This window comes from Schistocerca americana, chromosome 11 (assembly GCF_021461395.2).
Source record: "Schistocerca americana isolate TAMUIC-IGC-003095 chromosome 11, iqSchAmer2.1, whole genome shotgun sequence".
Lineage (NCBI taxonomy): Eukaryota > Metazoa > Arthropoda > Insecta > Orthoptera > Acrididae > Schistocerca > Schistocerca americana.
The window spans coordinates 183,623,001-183,641,629 of record NC_060129.1 but is presented as its reverse complement, the minus strand read 5'-3'; the positions used below and the strand labels follow the sequence as shown (position 1 = coordinate 183,641,629).

The 18,629-nt window shown below is 43.9% G+C and overlaps 1 protein-coding gene across 1 annotated transcript in view; it reads left to right on the top strand.

Annotated features, from left to right (window-relative positions):
* The first annotated feature begins 821 nt into the window (after positions 1 to 821).
* The window catches only part of LOC124553828 (serine/threonine-protein phosphatase 6 regulatory ankyrin repeat subunit C-like), a 49,861-nt gene continuing 32,053 nt past the window's right edge, over positions 822 to 18,629 (top strand). Inside the window, exon 1 of the mRNA XM_047127814.1 lies at positions 822 to 907. The gene's annotated coding sequence lies outside the window, so the exon portion shown is untranslated. The remainder of the gene's footprint in view (positions 908 to 18,629) is intronic.

The window sequence follows — 18,629 nt, the reverse complement described above, 5'->3', positions numbered from 1 at the left end:
ACTGCTCTGGCTTTTAAATAAATAAATAATAGCGATGTGTGTAACTTTTCCTCCTGTTAACAGTTTTCGTTAAAGAATAGGCCAACTCGAACCAAGGGGGTTCACTTTTGTAGAAGTGAACTCTTCCACATCTAGATGTTTTCCGTGCCTGTATTTTTCTTAATTCCATTGTGTATCCACTCCTAATCGAATGAACTCTGCTTCACAGCTGAGACGCTGTCAACCCATTCATGCTCAAATCGCGTATGACGCTCTGATGCACAACAACGCTGCTGGTTGTTATTTTGGTAAACACCATTTAAATCCCACAAACACCTATGCCTAGCATAGGTATCCAATAAACGAACCATTTCCTCCCTTCCTCACTTCATACTCCAATTTGATACCCTATCGTCAGACCTAACTTCCACACTCTCGTCACTACTCGCCAAGCTGACAGAAGCCGAAAATGTTTAGTTTCACCAACGAGTTGCCCTAACGCGTGCCGCGCATGCGCAGTGGGCGGTAGCGTATTTGCGCGCAACCCAGTGAGGACGTGTAAATTAGGCTTTAACCAAGAAGTAGCACCGCTACGAGCAAATGACAGGGGACTCTAGCCTTTGATAACTTATTGATCGACATTTGTCGCCCGCTATTGCATGTTTAATCGCAGAAAAACGTGAGTGAGAACAACGTTGTGAACGGAAAATGGCGCCCGATTCACATGGCTAGTGTTGCGATGTGTCAGGTGTCTCGTCCTGCGAAATTGCAGTGCCAGCCGTGCCTCAGTGTGACCCCGTGCGCATAGGACGCTGGTTCGTTGTCAGGACACCACTGTTACCCGCAGACAATTAGTTATAGTAATGCAACATCACGCAAGCTACGTTCGTTATTGCATCTGTAAAGGTGCATAGCTGAGCTGGATTTTGTAAGTATTTTACAATAATGAGTAATGGGCTGCATGTAATGTATACGCACAAGCTAGTTACATATTGGAGTTGTACACATTTACCTGATCCTCTTGTTTTGGTACTGGGTACCCGAAGATGATCAGATGGTGGACACAAATCTATTGGTCCCAATAAAAACGGGAATACAACTGAGTATTTGACAATGCAATGCTTAAAATTCGTTACATACTTTGTCTTCCAAAATTTTTAATCCAAATTCATTGTCTTTGCAGGTTGTTACCCAATCGCTACATATAACAATGACACTTCATCTTTATTTCAACACTTTTAAAATTTTGTAGTATTTAGGTTGTGAAGGAATGATCTGTGGCATTACTCAATATCCTGGTTAGGTTGAGAGGCGAAAATTTCGTTGGGAGTTCGGGATTTCGCAAAAAGTTTGTGTAATGTTTGTGTGTTATGAAAGAGCGCTCTATATACTTTGTTACTTACGTGTTCAATTGATCATTTTCCATGATATGTCGTAATCATGGGGAACGATTCATTGCACATTTAAATGGCAACTTACTTTGAATATAGGTTAAATTCTGAAGATTTGATAGCCTTTTTATTTAAAAAAAAATAAATTATACAGACTCGAGTTGGTAATTCGTACCTCCCTCCTTTTATGCATTACGGTAATAGAAATTCTTCTACAGAGTAGAAGTTGTAAGGACAAACTTTATCAGTTTATTATCAAATTTTACTTTGCTATCTGACGTTTCACATCACTGCGTAAGTGATCAAAAGTTTCTGTTACAGCATTGTGCACCACACTTAATGTGGGGTAGGAATGTTATTTTTACTTTTGGTATTGTAATTATGTACGTCATTGTTCCTTTTGAATTCTAGTGAATTATTTACAACAAAGATGAGTTGCCAAGAGCATTATTCTGCAGGAAATTATTGAATGAAAATATGCAAAACATGTCAACTTGCTGGTTTGTCCCCTGCCAAGATTGCAGTGATTCTAAGTGCAAATGTAGCTGAACTAAGTTTTCGGAGTCCCAAAACTTTTTTTCCAATTTAAGTTCTCATCAGTATGGGTCCCTAAGAATTTTGAAATTCTCTTCCTATATACAGTATATTTTCTCGCCATGTTACTCGTCATTGCTGTACTACCTCTAGATGTGCGAAGCTGAATATCTTCTGTCACTTGCAGAAAACCAGCCGTTAATAATTTTGAGGACTTCGTCTACTATTTCTTTTGTTTCTGTATGTGTGCTTGGATTGATTACAATACTAATGTCATCTGCAAAAAAGAACCAATTCTCGTTGTTGTATACTCGATAGACGATCATTTACATATATTAGAAATAGTAGGGGTATAAGACTGAACCTTGGGGAACCCAATAAGTGATTCCTTCCCAGTCAGAATTCTTTCCCTGGACTATATTGTTTGAGTTACGAAGTACAGCTTTCTGCATTCTTTTGCTTAGGTATATTAGCCATTGGTAGCCTATACCATCAGTCCCATAAGACTTTAAATTATCTAGGAGAATACTGTGATCCACGCAGTCAAATTCCTTAGAGGGATCGCAGAAAATACCAATTGGCAAAGTTTTGTTATTTAATGTTTGTAAAATCTGGTGAGTGAACTTGTAAATGGCATTCTCAGTAAAGGAGCCTTGTTGGAACCCAAACTGTGATTTGAAAAGGATACTATTGGCGCTAAGGTAAGATGATATCTTAGAATACATCATCTTCTCAAAAATTTTGGAGATTATGAGCCATGAAAAAGGTTGGTAGTTGGTGACATCTGTCTTATTACCTTCCTCCAACAGAGGTTTAACAACTGCAGATTTCAGTCGCTCGAAAAAATGGTCTGGAGCTGGTGATGCATTGCATACTTCGTATAAGACTGCACTTATTAAATGGGAAAAAAATTAATACTCTGCTGGAAACACCATCAAAATCAGAAGAGTGTTTATTTTTCAGACGATGTGTAATTTTATTAATTTCAGAAGGCGAAGCTGGGATACATTCATATGATTGAATTTTATGGAAGTTATGTTTTCAAGAAACTGCTCTGAGTTTGCTCTTTAACTGTCTGCCCCACCCGTCTCTATTATATATAAGAAATGATTATTAAATGCATTTGCTACCAGTGACTCATTTATAGCCCTTTCATTCGTTTAAATAGTGATGTTTGTTTATGGCTGGTTACCCTGTCTGTCATATCATTAAATTCCATAGTCTTGGGTCTGGTGTCAGAAATACTGATTTCTAACATTATGTACATGTTCTTTGATTTTTTAATAACCTTACTTAGTAATTTTAAGTATCTTCAGAGTGTGCAACTACTCAGGATTCCTACTTGTTCTTGCAAAAAGATATGTTTCCATTTCCTTTCATAAGATACACTCCTGGAAATTGAAATAAGAACACCGTGAATTCATTGTCCCAGGAAGCGGAAACTTTATTGACACATTCCTGGGGTCAGATACATCACATGATCACACTGACAGAACCACAGGCACATAGACACAGGCAACAGAGCATGCACAATGTCGGCACTAGTACAGTGTATATCCACCTTTCGCAGCAATGCAGGCTGCTATTCTCCCATGGAGACGATCGTAGAGATGCTGGATGTAGTCCTGTGGAACGGCTTGCCATGCCATTTCCACCTGGCGCCTCAGTTGGACCAGCGTTCGTGCTGGACGTGCAGACCGCGTGAGACGACGCTTCATCCAGTCCCAAACATGCTCAATGGGGGACAGATCCGGAGATCTTGCTGGCCAGGGTAGTTGACTTACACCTTCTAGAGCACGTTGGGTGGCACGGGATACATGCGGACGTGCATTGTCCTGTTGGAACAGCAAGTTCCCTTGCCGGTCTAGGAATGGTAGAACGATGGGTTCGATGACGGTTTGGATGTACCGTGCACTATTCAGTGTCCCCTCGACGATCACCAGTGGTGTACGGCCAGTGTAGGAGATCGCTCCCCACACCATGATGCCGGGTGTTGGCCCTGTGTGCCTCGGTCGTATGCGGTCCTGATTGTGGCGCTCACCTGCACGGCGCCAAACACGCATACGACCATCATTGGCACCAAGGCAGAAGCGACTCTCATCGCTGAAGACGACACGTCTCCATTCGTCCCTCCATTCACGCCTGTCGCGACACCACTGGAGGCGGGCTGCACGATGTTGGGGCGTGAGCGGAAGACGGCCTAACGGTGTGCGGGACCGTAGCCCAGCTTCATGGAGACGGTTGCGAATGGTCCTCGCCGATACCCCAGGAGCAACAGTGTCCCTAATTTGCTGGGAAGTGGCGGTGCGGTCCCCTACGGCACTGCGTAGGATCCTACGGTCTTGGCGTGCATCCGTGCGTCGCTGCGGTCCGGTCCCAGGTCGACGGGCACGTGCACCTTCCGCCGACCACTGGCGACAACATCGATGTACTGTGGAGACCTCACGCCCCACGTGTTGAGCAATTCGGCGGTACGTCCACCCGGCCTCCCGCATGCCCACTATACGCCCTCGCTCAAAGTCCGTCAACTGCACATACGGTTCACGTCCACGCTGTCGCGGCATGCTACCAGTGTTAAAGACTGCGATGGAGCTCCGTATGCCACGGCAAACTGGCTGACACTGACGGCGGCGGTGCACAAATGCTGCGCAGCTAGCGCCATTCGACGGCCAACACCGCGGTTCCTGGTGTGTCCGCTGTGCCGTGCGTGTGATCATTGCTTGTACAGCCCTCTCGCAGTGTCCGGAGCAAGTATGGTGGGTCTGACACACCGGTGTCAATGTGTTCTTTTTTCCATTTCCAGGAGTGTACTTTGACTGCTGTAGTGATCCTTGAATTCTTACATGGCTGTTTAGTATCCTTTCTGATTAGCTTGTGTAGAGAGCTGTTTTCAAATAATATGAGTTTAACATGGAATACATTAAATTTTTTTGTTAGCATTTGGTTCACAATAAATTACATCCCGTGCCATCTACTGTACACTATTCCTAAAAGAATTTGCCCTCTAATCATTAATTATTCTAAGTGATTTCCACTGAGGAGTATCCATCCACACTTGTCACGCCTGGCAACAGATTACATGCTTAAAAATAGAATTAAATCACTTACCACACGTTTCGCTACACGAAGTTTTGTTACTTACGAGCAGCAAGAATTAGGCCTACAGGTTAGCGCTTTAGCTGTGTGATATAACGTGAAATGGTATTACCGCTTGCAACAATAATTAAGCACTCGCTCAACTGTAGTATTCGCTAAATTATCTTAATCAGAATAAAATGTAACTTCATTGTACGCAAACTGCACGTAAAGAACCCACTAGTGCGAAAGATTCTATATCAAACAAATTAAGATTTACGCCACTTTTGGGAAATACGAACATAACAGTGAACGGACACCCTCAAATTAAATTGTTGTAAAGAGAAGCAGAACAATTAAGCTGGATTCTCGGATTTAGTTGTGCCTAAACGTAAACAAATATACGGTTACAACCCGACCTTACGATCTTTTTGCCTTTTCTGGACTCTGTCACATGGCTCTGTGACGTAGAATGTTATGTTGTGTGATTTGCTGATGTAAGTAAACGGATGAGGCGGCATTATAAACCTTGCATCGCTTGTCAGGCTCTTGCTGTACTCAAATCTGCGTGACAGGAAAGCGTGACGTATCGTCACGCAGCTCATGTTAGGTCCACCTGAACGGCGTCGGTTTCCGTGTGGCGTGTTGTGCAGGCAGGTTGTTGCAGTCGTGACTGTGCGTTTGTCGTATATTTCGTTGCAAAACAGCGAATGTTAGTGGACACGACGCTATCGCTTACGAAGTTGTGCCCTCGATGTTAAAATGTCACGATGGAAGTGCAGCATAAATTTGTGTGTCCCCTTTACCGACGATAGAAACGTCTTGAGCCCAAAACGCCACGTTCATTTCCATTGCGAGAACTCTATGAACTGACTTGGCTCCTGTTATTAGTTTCCATTAGAGGACTGAAATCTGTCGGAATTATAAAATTGATAGAGGCATTTGTTAAATACGTTTGAGCAGATTTTGCTTAGCCAAATACTAATCTTACGAGACGTCAGCAGTACTAGTGATTCCAAGCCATGGTTCTTGAAACATGGGCAGCCTCTGACATCCCGTTTCCCGACACTAGCGTAAGGAAACGTAGAACTCTGACTTATCTTGAAGGCGTCCTTAACGTGGTGTATCAGTTAAACTGCACATTGTCGTAATATGTAAGTGCGAATGCAGAAGTATGAAATACGGCATAGTAGCTTCGCAAGCACACGGACCAGCGTACAGTGACTCCAAGACGTACTCAATCTAGCTGTATATTTTAAAAAAAGTAAGGTTATGTAATGTGAAAAGAAGTGAATACAAGATCTGAAGAGCCAATGCTGCGGAAAGGACAGTAGCTCAATAAATGTAAATGTAAATGCCGTGTGGCTAGGGCCTCCCGTCGTGTAGATCGGTCACCTGGGGCAAGTCTTTAGAGTTGACGCCACGTCGGCGACTTGCTTGTGGACGGTAATGAAATAATGATTAGGAAAATACAACACCCAGTGAATGAGCGGAGAAAATCTCCGACCCAGCAGGGAATCGAACCCAGGCCGTTACCTATGACATTCCGTCGCCCAGACCACTCACCTACCAGGCGGACACTTCAATAAAAGATTTTACTGAAAAACAAGGAACAGAATACGTTCGTAGCGATAACCAAGTTAATAAAATAATAAAATTTCATGCTAAAGCTAGTTAATAAATTATTCGTCCACTCAAGAGCCTGGAAACGGGTCAACGAAGGCGTCCGATCCCACCCGTCGACTTTGACCCATGACGTAAGGGTGTTGTGGTGTGACGTCATGACGGCGCGGAGGTTAGTTTGAGTGTGTTGTCTTTGTAGACGTCGTCTTGTGCGGTTGGTGGTGTCCTCTGTGGGTGTGTGTATGGTCCGCGCGTTATGTGGTTTGCTCATTTGGGTGTCGGTGCTTGAACTGTGGCTCTTATACAAGAACGAAAATTAGTTTCAGTGAGTTAAGTTTCCGTTGTGTTTATGTTCTTGTGGTGTCGTTTGATGTTATTGGTTTGCTTTTGGTCGCGCGGTAAGTCGTTTAATTCAGTTTGCAGCTTCTTTTGTTAGGTATGGATATGACTTCTAAATTTGATAGTGCACGTATGCGGGCTGAAATGGAGGACGACATGTTGTCCGTCATTAAGTTTCTGCAACTTTTTGGGCTTGTGGCTGAGATAGTGAAATGCAGAGCATGCAAGCAGAATTTGCGAGTTGGGGGTTTGTTTTGGTTGTGTTCGTTTGTTTGTTTGTTTGTGTATGTCTCTGTGTGAATGTGTGTGTGTGATTGGGGTAGCTGACCTAGTGTATAGCGTTGGAGCTTTTTTGTGGTGGGTAATCGTTTTTTTTTTTTTCTATTGTGCGCGTGTTATGTTTTGTGGGGTTTTATGTATTGTTGGGTCAATGATATTGGCTGCATGTGTTGGTGGTTGATGATTTGGTGTCGGCACTTGTTGTTGATTTATGTATCGTTGGGGAAGTACTCAATTTCAATTTTTTTTTCTAGTCAGTTTTATTTGAGCTATACAGGTCAAGGGAAGTGTCAGATTCCAATGTGTCGTAGTTATGTATGTCTTTTGGTATCGTGAGCTGCTGTTGACCTATATAGGTCAAGGGAAGTGTCTGATTCCCACTTCTGTTGTTTTAGGTGTTGGTTTTGTGGTATTGACAGTTGTGGTGTGATTATAACCTTTGGAATAGTTGTTTTTTTTTTTATTTTGTGGTATCGACAATTGCGGTTGAGCTATGTAGGGAAGCGACCGATTCCTGTCGATATTGTAAGTGTAGCGGAATTTGGGAATTTTGTGGTGTTTTTGTGTGGGATCGTATTGTGTGTATGTGTTTATAATTAGTTTGTCCCCACCCAAAAACCCCCAGTTTTTCGTGCTGGTCCCTTTAGTTTGATTATATTTTTGGAGGGAGATGTGTTTGTTGGTTTTATATGTATTTTCGTGTCTGTTGTCGTGTTTATGTAACGAGATCGTACGCGCTGTATTGTAGACGTTGAGAATGGTCGTTTCCGCCATATTGGTGACGTCATGGGTCAAAACAGACGAATGGAATCGGACGCGTCTGTACTGCCCTGGAAACAATCTTTAAACTTAAAAAAAGTATTATTTGTGGTGTTTTACTTTGTAGTTGTTACTGTTTGCTGCCTGTAGAATGGAATTTTGTCCTGTTCTTCTTGAAGAGCTTGTTTTACGTCTTCCTTGTCAGACATTTGTCTTTTGCTAATGTTTCCTTCAAGCAGTTTCCAAAAGTGTTCAGTGGTAGTGTCTGTGTCCTGAGAAGAAATGTGGAGTTGCAGTATATTCTTTCAAGATGTATGTAAACATGTTTTGATCCATTGTACCTTCTATAAAGTATAGTTTCCACTGCCTGCAGCAACCACACCGTCAGGGAACCCCCACCATGTTTCGCAGTGGGTACAAGCTTCCTTGACAATATCTGTGTTTTCGTACGCCACCCTATTTGCTTGCCACCCAATCTGTTTGAGCTATATTTACTTCGCCACAAAATATAAGTATTTCAGAAGTTCACCTTCTTCAATTCTTGTTTCCAAGCAAAATAAAGACATTTCTTCAGATTATGCTGAAACCCATGTCTTTCGAGCTATCTGGTCATTATATCTCTACTTCTCTGTTGGCACATACTGTTTCGTGCCTCTGCTGTTAACTCCTCAGATATATTAGGCACGCTGATTTTAAAATTTTGATTTCCCTCGCGGTAAGCCTGACACCTTCATCGGTCAGTGAGCAAGGGTGTCCGGTCGCTGGCTGAGTTTCTCAATGTTTCGGTATGCAGAGGCGATCTGTTACCAACTTATCCGTCGATGTAGGTCTGCCGATTACCTTAGCAGTGTTTATGCAGGTGTGAAACGTTCTCTCTGAGTCACGGTCGTGTCGCTCTCCTCGGGGTTGCGACACTTGCCCGGAGCGACACACTGGCTGGCTCTCCACAGCAACAGGCGCACAGGCTGACGCGTCCAGCGGCTCTGCGCGGACCTGGCCCGCGCTCACAAGAGCAGCGGCCAACCGCGTGTCGCTTCAGGGGGCCCGTCATCACGTCCCGTGGTGAATTTTAGTTTTAGGTCTGTTGTATTATTGAGTCACTAGGATTCAGCGTAATGATTACCGACAGTGAAATTCAACGTCTCTTTTAACATTTTGAAGATGCAAAGAATGGGGGCAGCCTTATGATGACTGCTGTTTTAGAACGAAATTTAAATACAAAAATTTATATTTAGTAGGTATAAGACATTATACATATTAATGCTCCAAACTAGCTGCAATAAGGTTGGTTTTTTAAATACTTTTCACGACAGGTCTGTTTCAGCTTACTGCCGCTATCAAGTGACCTGCGAAATAACATCAGTAAGAGTAACTGTACATAAACTGTGGCTGACTCGCTTATTCATTTGCACTGGTACTTAAACGTCTAGTTGGAAGTGACGACCATACAGCATATATACTAGTCTTTCTGTCATGTCTCATAAAGTGTAATAGATCTTGTACTTACGAAACGTAAAAATAAGTTTGTCAGATATTTTGACAATTCAGTTTTGACAGTTCTTTATTGTGTGTTTACAAAGTAAATAACAGTTTACTGGAGATTGTTACCTACCGGTGTACTTATTTTCCTTTAAAGTTTATCTATGGTCCATGTACATTTTGTTTAACATTTGACTGTCTTTTCGTGTTCTGTTTTGTCAGTTTTCTAGATAGTATTTCTGTTTAAAATCTGTGTTCAGTTAGAGTTTCGTGTGGACATTTCCGTGTAAGAATATAAATTTTCAGTTCTTAGAGAATGTTCATAGTATTTGGTGTAATATTTCTAACAGAGCTTCAATCAGCTCCACTTCGTGGTGTTGAGTTTTCAGGTGGAAACTGAAGCGTGATGGATCACTGTTACCGCTTCTAGTGTGTTCTCTAAATCTGGTATTAATTTCGTGCGGTTTGGCCAATATAGAAACTGTTGCAGTCGTCAGCTAGTTTCGTATATTCCAGAAGTGGCATTTTCTGAGATTTTGGTTGCACTTGAACGAAATTTCGATGTAACATTGTTGTTTGTATGCAAAGCCAGTTCTATGTTTTTGGATTTACATAGTGAATTTATCTTTATTTGATATTCGTCCTAAGTAAATTGTGAGTATGTAGATTCTATGTTTTGTTGAGGTTCCTTTGGTAAGATTTGTTATGTATCGTGGTGGGTTTCGGTTTCTTCTTTTTTTTTTTTTTTTTTGTTAGTTTATCTGGATCAAAATCATTTCTGTGGGGTATGTAACAGTGTTTTTAGTTCCTTCTATATAGCTGGTTTTTCTAGATGTAAATTATATTAATCGTGCAGTGGAGAAAGCTATGCTGTTCTGTTTTGGGATGCTTAGAGTTAGCATTTATTACATTATCTCTGGTGGTCGGTTTTCTGTATATGTCAAATGTGTGGCAATTATTGTCATTGCTAATTTTTTAGGTCAAGATAGTTTACTAAATTGTCCATTTCCAATTCCACAGTAAACTTGGTATTGGGATGGAGGATGTTCAGTAACTTCAGGATAATATTGTCTGTATTGTTTCCATCAATGAACATTAGTGTGTCATAAACATATCTATAATAGTAAACGATCTTATTAAGTACTGGCCACTGTTAGCGGAAAACGTTTTCTTCTAATGTGTTGAGAAAAATGTTCACAGTTGTGCCACCTACACAATTTCCTATAGCTACTCCAATGCTTGAGTGCAGATCTTTCCATTTCATTCAGAATAAATTTTTCACAAAGTCGTTTTAAAGGGATCCGTGATTTCATAAGTTTCTACAGTAGATTTCCTCTGCTGTAATAGATTTTGTTCCATAATTCGTATTGTTTCCTGTACTGGTATCTTGGCATAGTTGCAAAGTGAAAAGGGATAAATTTCACATTAGGTGAAATCTGCGTGTCTTTTATTGCTTTTGCAAAAGTATGAGAATTTTTGGTGGTACCGGTATATTTCTTGTTATATGCATACAGCTCTGTTAGTAGTTTGTTCACTTTTTTCTTATGAAATATATTGGGCTATTTATCAAATTGACAGTCGAGCGGGTTTGCGTCGAATTTATGTACCTTCGGTTGAGCACATAACGTTAGTGTGCTTGGGTTCATTAAAGTACATGATTTCTTTTCGTATTCCGTTAGTATTGCATTACAATGTTTAGTACTTTTCTTTAGTTATGGTGTATATTTGTTGGTTTATTTGGTACTTCTGTGATGTTGTTAGCTTCGAAAAATATCAAAACCTTGTGGTCATTGAGGTTGATTATAACCGTAAAACTTCCTTTATCAGATTTTTACTGCAGTTGCATCGTTTACTTGCAATTACACAAATTCCTTAAAACACATACTCGTAATAGCCACTACAAAAGTAGCAATTGATATGGCAAGCCTGTGAACTAGAAAGCGAAATGAACCGCAGCTCGTGGTCGTGTGGTAGCGTTCTCGCTTCCCACGCCCGGGTTCCCAGGTTCGATTCCCGGCGGGGTCAGGGATTTTCTCTGCCTCGTGATGACTGGATGTTGTGTGCTGTCCTTAGGTTAGTTAGGTTTAAGTAGTTCTAAGTTCTAGGGGACTGATGACCATAGATGTTAAGTCCCATAGTGCTCAGATCCATTTGAACCATTTTTTTGAACTGAGAAAAATGGCTCTAAGCACTATGGGAGTTAACAACTTAGCTCATTAGTCCCCTAGACTTAGAACTACGGTACTTAAACCTAACTGACCTAAGGACATCACACACATCCATGCCCTAGGCAGGATTCGATGCTGCGACCGTACAAGCAGCGCGGTTCCGGACTGAAGCGAATGATTTAACAGTTAATATAGCAAAAATTGTGGAAAAGGAATTAAAGTGAAAATACATAAGCAAAAAAAAAAAACACTTACCCTCAACGCCATAAGTCAAAAATCACAAGCAAAAGATGCGCTACGTAACATCGTCTGGTCGTCCCATTTTGCGGCGAGCGAGCGCCTAACCACATCCTGAACAGGCCTTCTGTAGTCGACGACGTGTGTTACTGGAAACTAGCTTCAGCAAGTGTGGGAAGGCTGCAAAACTGCGACCTGGCGCTTTTTTATGATTATTTCGTCCTCACCAGTTTCATGCAGGTTTGCTCATCTTCTAACAGAGGGAGGGGGTATGGATTTAATTCCAAGTCTTTTGCTGAAGTTTTCACTGTAAAGACTTTTTATTCGGTGTCTGACCCTACAGATTTAGATTCAAAAGACCCTCTCAAGGCGAGTGCTGCGATTATTGCCTAGAAACGACTTGGTCCTAGAGATAGTCTTGTCAGTCTTCATTAGAGAATATTTTACAAATTTCAAGAGACATGTAGTCGATTTTGTGTTGTTTAGAGGGAAAGCTAGGAGGGGGTAGTCTTTTTTCGTCCCCTATTAAGTACTTGTATTTACAAGGTTGCAAACAAGTAAACTCCTTTCCAACATTTACAATTTTTTCCAATGATTCCGACATTTTCTCCGTCATTGCAAATTCCGTGCGTAGGCCACAAGTCAGAAATCATTTAAAGTTTCCATCCGTTTGGAGTTCCTTTGGCCTCTGCAACCGTTTCGTCAGTCTTCGTTGCTGACGCTTTTCTTTTTTCTTTTTCCATCAAAATTTAAGATCAGTCGGTCAAACTGGTGGCCGTGGTATTCTGCATCTTCTGGAAGATTTTTCACTTATGAGTAAACATTCAGATGAGCGTTCGATACTGATGTACTTATTCCTCTTTTCCATCCTTTTGAGACGCTGTTACTGCGATGCCGCCTTCCACTGCAGCCCTACATCTCCCTTGGCATATGTTCGCTATCGAGTCACTGGTCCACAAAATAGTTGTAAAACTCCTGAAGCTTTAGATTTTCCGGCATTCTGTCCTGAATACACGACCAACCATCATTCAACATTTCCAGAGGAAGATCTCATAGAGTAGTAAACATTCTTATGTGACATCGTATTTCCTCGCTTTCCTTATAGACTGGAATGAGGCCTCAATACTGAGCTTGTTCCGACAAACATTCATTAAAACGAAAATCGCAACGAGTAATCTCTGTTCCGGGGAACAAACTGTAAGCTGCTTACGCGATGGCAGCTGCTAATTCCAGCAGAGGTGCAGGATTAGTTTTAATACTTTAAAAAACCATTCATATGTCTCTCGCTTTTTATTTGGCGGCAAAGCATAAACAAGTTGAATGGTGTTTGTTTTATCCCTAGAACAATTAAGGTCAGCGTAGAGTATAATCAACTGTCCAAACTGCTTGCTCGAACTTTGAACGTTCCATCTAAATGGAATGATTTGCAGTTCAATAAACACACTTTTCCATTTTCAGTGGCAAACAGCAGTGTCTGTTATTTTATCGCCAACATTCACCAGTAAATTATTTTCTGGAAAAATATTCCTCCAGAATATGAGATCTTGTACAGTCCTCATATTTTCGCTTAATTCAATGGTAGCGATCGGTTCGCATTTCTGCTCGAGGGTAACGATGCTATGGAGTCGTAGCCTCGATTGAAAAGCTTAGACGTAAACTGATGAAGCTGGCGCGTCTGTTTCTTTTGCCCGCTTTTTTTCGCTGACGAAATGTTTTCGTACTTAATTTACTGCTTCATCTTGAATACAAGCATGTCTACTTTCCGCTAAAGCTGTTATTTTCTTGAGAGTAGTATTCGTTTCCATTTGCTCTTTTTAAACTTTACACAACGCCTGTAAGGGGCTTTGTTGTTCGTATGATCCACCAGATACTGTTGCCCGTTGTAAATCTGTTGTGACGTAACAAGACTGTTACGCCACTTGAAGTAGCCGGTAGGATAGGCACGCGTACACACACGCCGACGGGCGTCAAGTCTGGAACAGGCTACGTAATTAATGCTATGAAGAAAAGTACGTAGCTGGATTAATACTTATCTTTAATCAATCATTGTGGTACGTCACTCTTGACGATACACAGGAGACTTTAATTACAATTACTGTAAGGCTAATGGCGCCTTGCTAGTTGGTAGCCATTAACTTAGCTGAAGGCTATTCTGTCTCTCGGCTAATGAGAGAGAAAGGCTTCGTACATCTAGTCGCTAGCTAGGTCGTCCGTCCAACTGGGGCGAGTGCTTGTTCGTATCACGAGACCTGCCTTGTGGTGGCGCTAGGTCTGCGATCACACAGTGGCGACACGCGGGTCCGACATGTACTAAATGGACCGCGGCCGATTTAATCTACCACCTAGCAAGTGTGGTGTCTGGCGGTGACACCACAAAATCAGTAAAGACTTCCCTTTGGTGGTCTCGGTCAGTTGTTATCTCAGCATTGAAACACGTAACACTACCTGGTAGTCAGAGGTCAGCTGCAGTACTGAACTGAGGGACACACACACACACACACACACACACACACACACTACGAACTGGTGCAGGGAGGGCGAACTTCGTGCAGGAAATGGACTTAGGCCTTACCCAGATTGAACACACTGTCCGTTACTTAACAGCTCCCTGGGCTCCGTGCAGCTATCAAAACGTTCCCTGTCCGTGCAAGTCTCACAAACCCCTACCCTTACCGCCCATGTTTCAAAGTGCAGTGTCTGGGCGCCGCTCGAAACAGGTGGCAGACGTACCGTATCGTGGTTGCGCGCGGTTGACGCTGGCGTGCGCCATGGGGCAGCGTTAAGGTCTCGTCCCTGGGCGCGAATTTTAGGCGTATTCAGGTGGCGAAGAAACACTTGTAAACTTTATCTGTACGAACCTATTTTGTTCCATGCTTATCAATAAAAATGACTTGCTGATGTAATTTCCACAGAATTCCGCTCTTCAGATATTATCTTCGCTTTTTTTTTTTCACGTGCCAAAGACTAAAAAATATGCAGCTAGACGAATACTTTTTGCACTTAATGTAAAGACTTCCCGGTCTGCTTGTCAGCAAATCATAGCTCAGGATACATTGTTTATTTGAACGTGACATGAGCGATCGCATGGTCTAAAGCAAAATGTACGAATATTATGAACGTTAGTAATTAGCCCGGAAGCAATGCACTGCAGGGTTTTCAGTAGTGTGATTCTGATCTGTATGTGGTGTCTTTCGAAATTACTCTCGTTTACCACAAAAGATGCATCTTAATTGCTGTACAATGTGAAAGAAATATGCAAAATTCTCATGTTTCAGGAGATAAGTTGTGCTAAAGTGCTGGAAAATCAGATGTTGCCACAGTTGACAATGTCATAAAATGGCTGCCTTCTAATAAGGAACACACTTGTCGCAGGAATGTCTGCAGTATTTCTGGATGACACACACACACACACACACACACACTCAAGCGCCAAAGAAACTGGTGTAGGCACGCTTATTCAAATACAGTGATATGTAAACGGGCAGAATACGGCACTGCCGTCGGCAAAGCCTATATAAGACTACAAGTGTTGCAGTTGTGAGATCGGTTACTGCTGTTACAATGGCAGGTTATGAAGATTTAAGTCAGTTTCAATGTGGTGTTGTACTCGGCGCACAAGCGATTGGACACAGCATCTCCGAGGTAGCGATGAAGTGGGGATTTTCCCATACGACCCTTTCACGAGTGTACCGTGAATATTAGCAGTCCAGTAAAACACCAAATCTCCGACGTCACTGAGGCCGGAAAAAGATCCTGCAGGAAAGGGACCAACAACGACTGAAGAGAATCGCTCAACGTGACAGAAGTGCAAGCCTTCCGCAAATTGCTTCATCGGTATGGACTTACGGAGCCAAAAGCCCAGTCGTGTACCCTTGATGACTACACGACACAGAACTTTATGCCTAGCCCGGCAACACTAACATTGGACTGTTGATGGCTGGTTAAAATCTTGCCTGGTCGGACGAGTCGAGTTTCAGATAATATCGAGCGGATGGATGTCTACAGGTATGGAGACTGAAGTGGACTGACAAGGCAGCCAGTCCACAGTGACGGGTAGCCGATAGAAAGGCACGCGTACACACTCACGCCGACGGGCGTCAATTCTGGAACAGGATAACTATTGAATGGTAGCAAGAAAAGTACGTAGCTGCTTTATACTTAACTTTATTATTTGATGACTACAGCATTCTTCTTGAGACATTTATACTATAACTCTCAAAGTAGGTAAGGCTAATGGCGCCTTGCTAGGTCGTAGCCATGGACTTAGCAGAAGGCTATTCTAACTGGCTCTCGGCAAATGAGAGGAAGGCTTCGTCCGTATGGTCGCTAGCAATCTCCTCGTACAACTGGGGCGAGTGCTCTCTCGTATCACGAGACCTGCCTTGCTGGTGGCGCTAGGTCTGCGATTACACAGTGGCGACACGCGGGTCCGACATGTACTAAATGGACCGCGGCCGATTTAAGCTACCACCTAGCAAGTGTGGTGTCTGGCGGTGACACCACATTCCTCCCCCGCAAATCGGCGAACGGTCGTGTGATAAGGCTTCCGCCCGCCGTGGGGAGGACCACATGTTGACGTATGCGATGAGGTGGGGAGCCTAACAACAGGCGAGGCTGTGCCACCCGCACCCGGCCATTCGGTCCGAGGGGAGCTAGGAAACGCCTGAAAAACTAGCCCAGGGTGCACGTCAACATGCGGTGTATGCGCCCGTAAAGAGACAGGAGGGACCGAAGGATCAACCTCCATTGCGTCGGGGTAGCCGACGCGCGATGACGTCATGTGGTCCGGAGCGGGCGGGAGTTCCATGGCGGAGGACAGCTGGTCACGGGAAGCGATCGCGGCGGCGCGTGACCCTGGGAGGCGCTTGGCGGCTGCAACGAAGCGTCGAATGCGGGCGGCGCCGGCGGGAGAACAAGCGGCGGCGGCGGCGGCTGCTGCTGCTGCGGCGGCGGCGGCGCGTCGCCATGGGGCAAAATGGAAGGCATCGTCGGTAACACCTGGGGATGAGGCGAGCCAGTAGATGGGTCCCCAGGGCGCTGACCGGACGGCACCGTCGCTGAAAGCAGACGGGGAGCGGCAGAACCCGAGCGACGACAGAGGCGCAGCTGATTGAGATGCCGACGCACCTCACCAGAGGCCCCCAAAACCAAATACATCGCGCGGCCGAGGCAGCGAAGAATGCGCCCTGCGAGCCAACGCTGTGAACCGCAATAGTTACGATAGAAAACAACGTCGCCTGGAGCAAAAGCAGGAGTCTGCCGCTGCACAGGAACCTGATGCGGCGGATGCAGCAAAGACATCAAGGTGCGATGAGGACGACCGTGGAGCAACTCAGCCGGCGAGCGACCATCTCGGGGCTGAGAGCGATACGAAGACAAAAAGAGCAACAATGCGTCCTCCCGAGAATGCGACTCTTTCAATTTCAACATCTGTGACTTGAAAGTCCGGACCAATCGTTCAGCGGCACCGTTAGACTGAGGCGAAAACGGCGCGGATGTCAGATGTTGAATACCATTGGCCTGGCAGAATGACTGAAATTCTGCGGACATGAATTGTGGGCCATTGTCGGAAACAATAGTCTGCGGCAGACCTTCAATGCAAAAAATAGCAGACAACGCTTGGATGGTGGCGGAGGACGTCGTGGAAGACATCCGGACAACAAAAGGAAAATTACTGAAGGCGTCGACCAGAACCAACCATCGAGCATTCCAGAATGGACCAGCAAAATCAATGTGCAAGCGTTGCCAAGGGGAAGTGGCTTTTGGCCACGCAAAGACTTTCCGCGGCGGTGCGGACTGTTGGTCGGCACACGCCGGGCACGAAGAACACATATTCGTAATCGCAGCATCGATTCCGAACCAAGTACAGTGCTGACGAGCAAGTTGTTTCGTTCGCACTATACCCCAATGTCCTTGGTGAAGAAGCCGTAAAACAGAGGACTGTAACGAACGTGGGACCACGACTCTGGACTGATCATTATCAGAACGCAACAACAAAACACCACGTCGAACAAAAAGTCTCTCCTTGTGAGCAAAAAATCGGCGAACCAACGGATCCTCGATCCGAGACTTTGACAAAGGCCATTGCGTAGCAACAAAACGTAAAACAGTAGCAAGGACAGGGTCAGCAGCTGTGGCTGTAGCGACACGACGAAAATCAATCGGAAACGATTCGACCACTTCATCGGTTTCCGAATCAATGAACATGCAAGCAAGTTCGGAAGAATCGAACGCTTTATCCTCAGCAACAGGCAAACGGGACAACGCATCGGCGTTTCCGTGCTTAGCAGTGGACCGATACAAGATATCGTAGCGGTACTGCGAGAGGAAAATAGACCAGCGAATGAATTTCTGCGCTGTACGTGGAGGTACAGGCTTGGTCGGATGAAAAAGCGATGTCAAAGGTTTGTGGTCTGTGATGATGGTAAAGTGACGACCATACAAGAAATCATGGAACTTAGTAACACCAAACACGAGAGCCAAAGCTTCTTTCTCTATCTGTGAATAATTTCTTTGCGCAGACGAGAGCAATTTGGACGCAAAGGCAATAGGGCGATCATGGGAGCCAACTTTGTGCGCAAGCACAACACCGATCCCGAAATCAGATGCATCTACCATCAACAAAAGGGGTTTCTGGGGATCGAATGGCGTAAGGCACGTATTAGAAAGCAACGCCGATTTCAACTGGCGAAAGGCGCGTTCGCATTCCGTCGTCCAGACGAACGGAACACCTTTACGGCGTAAGCGAGGAAGCGGAGCTGAAATG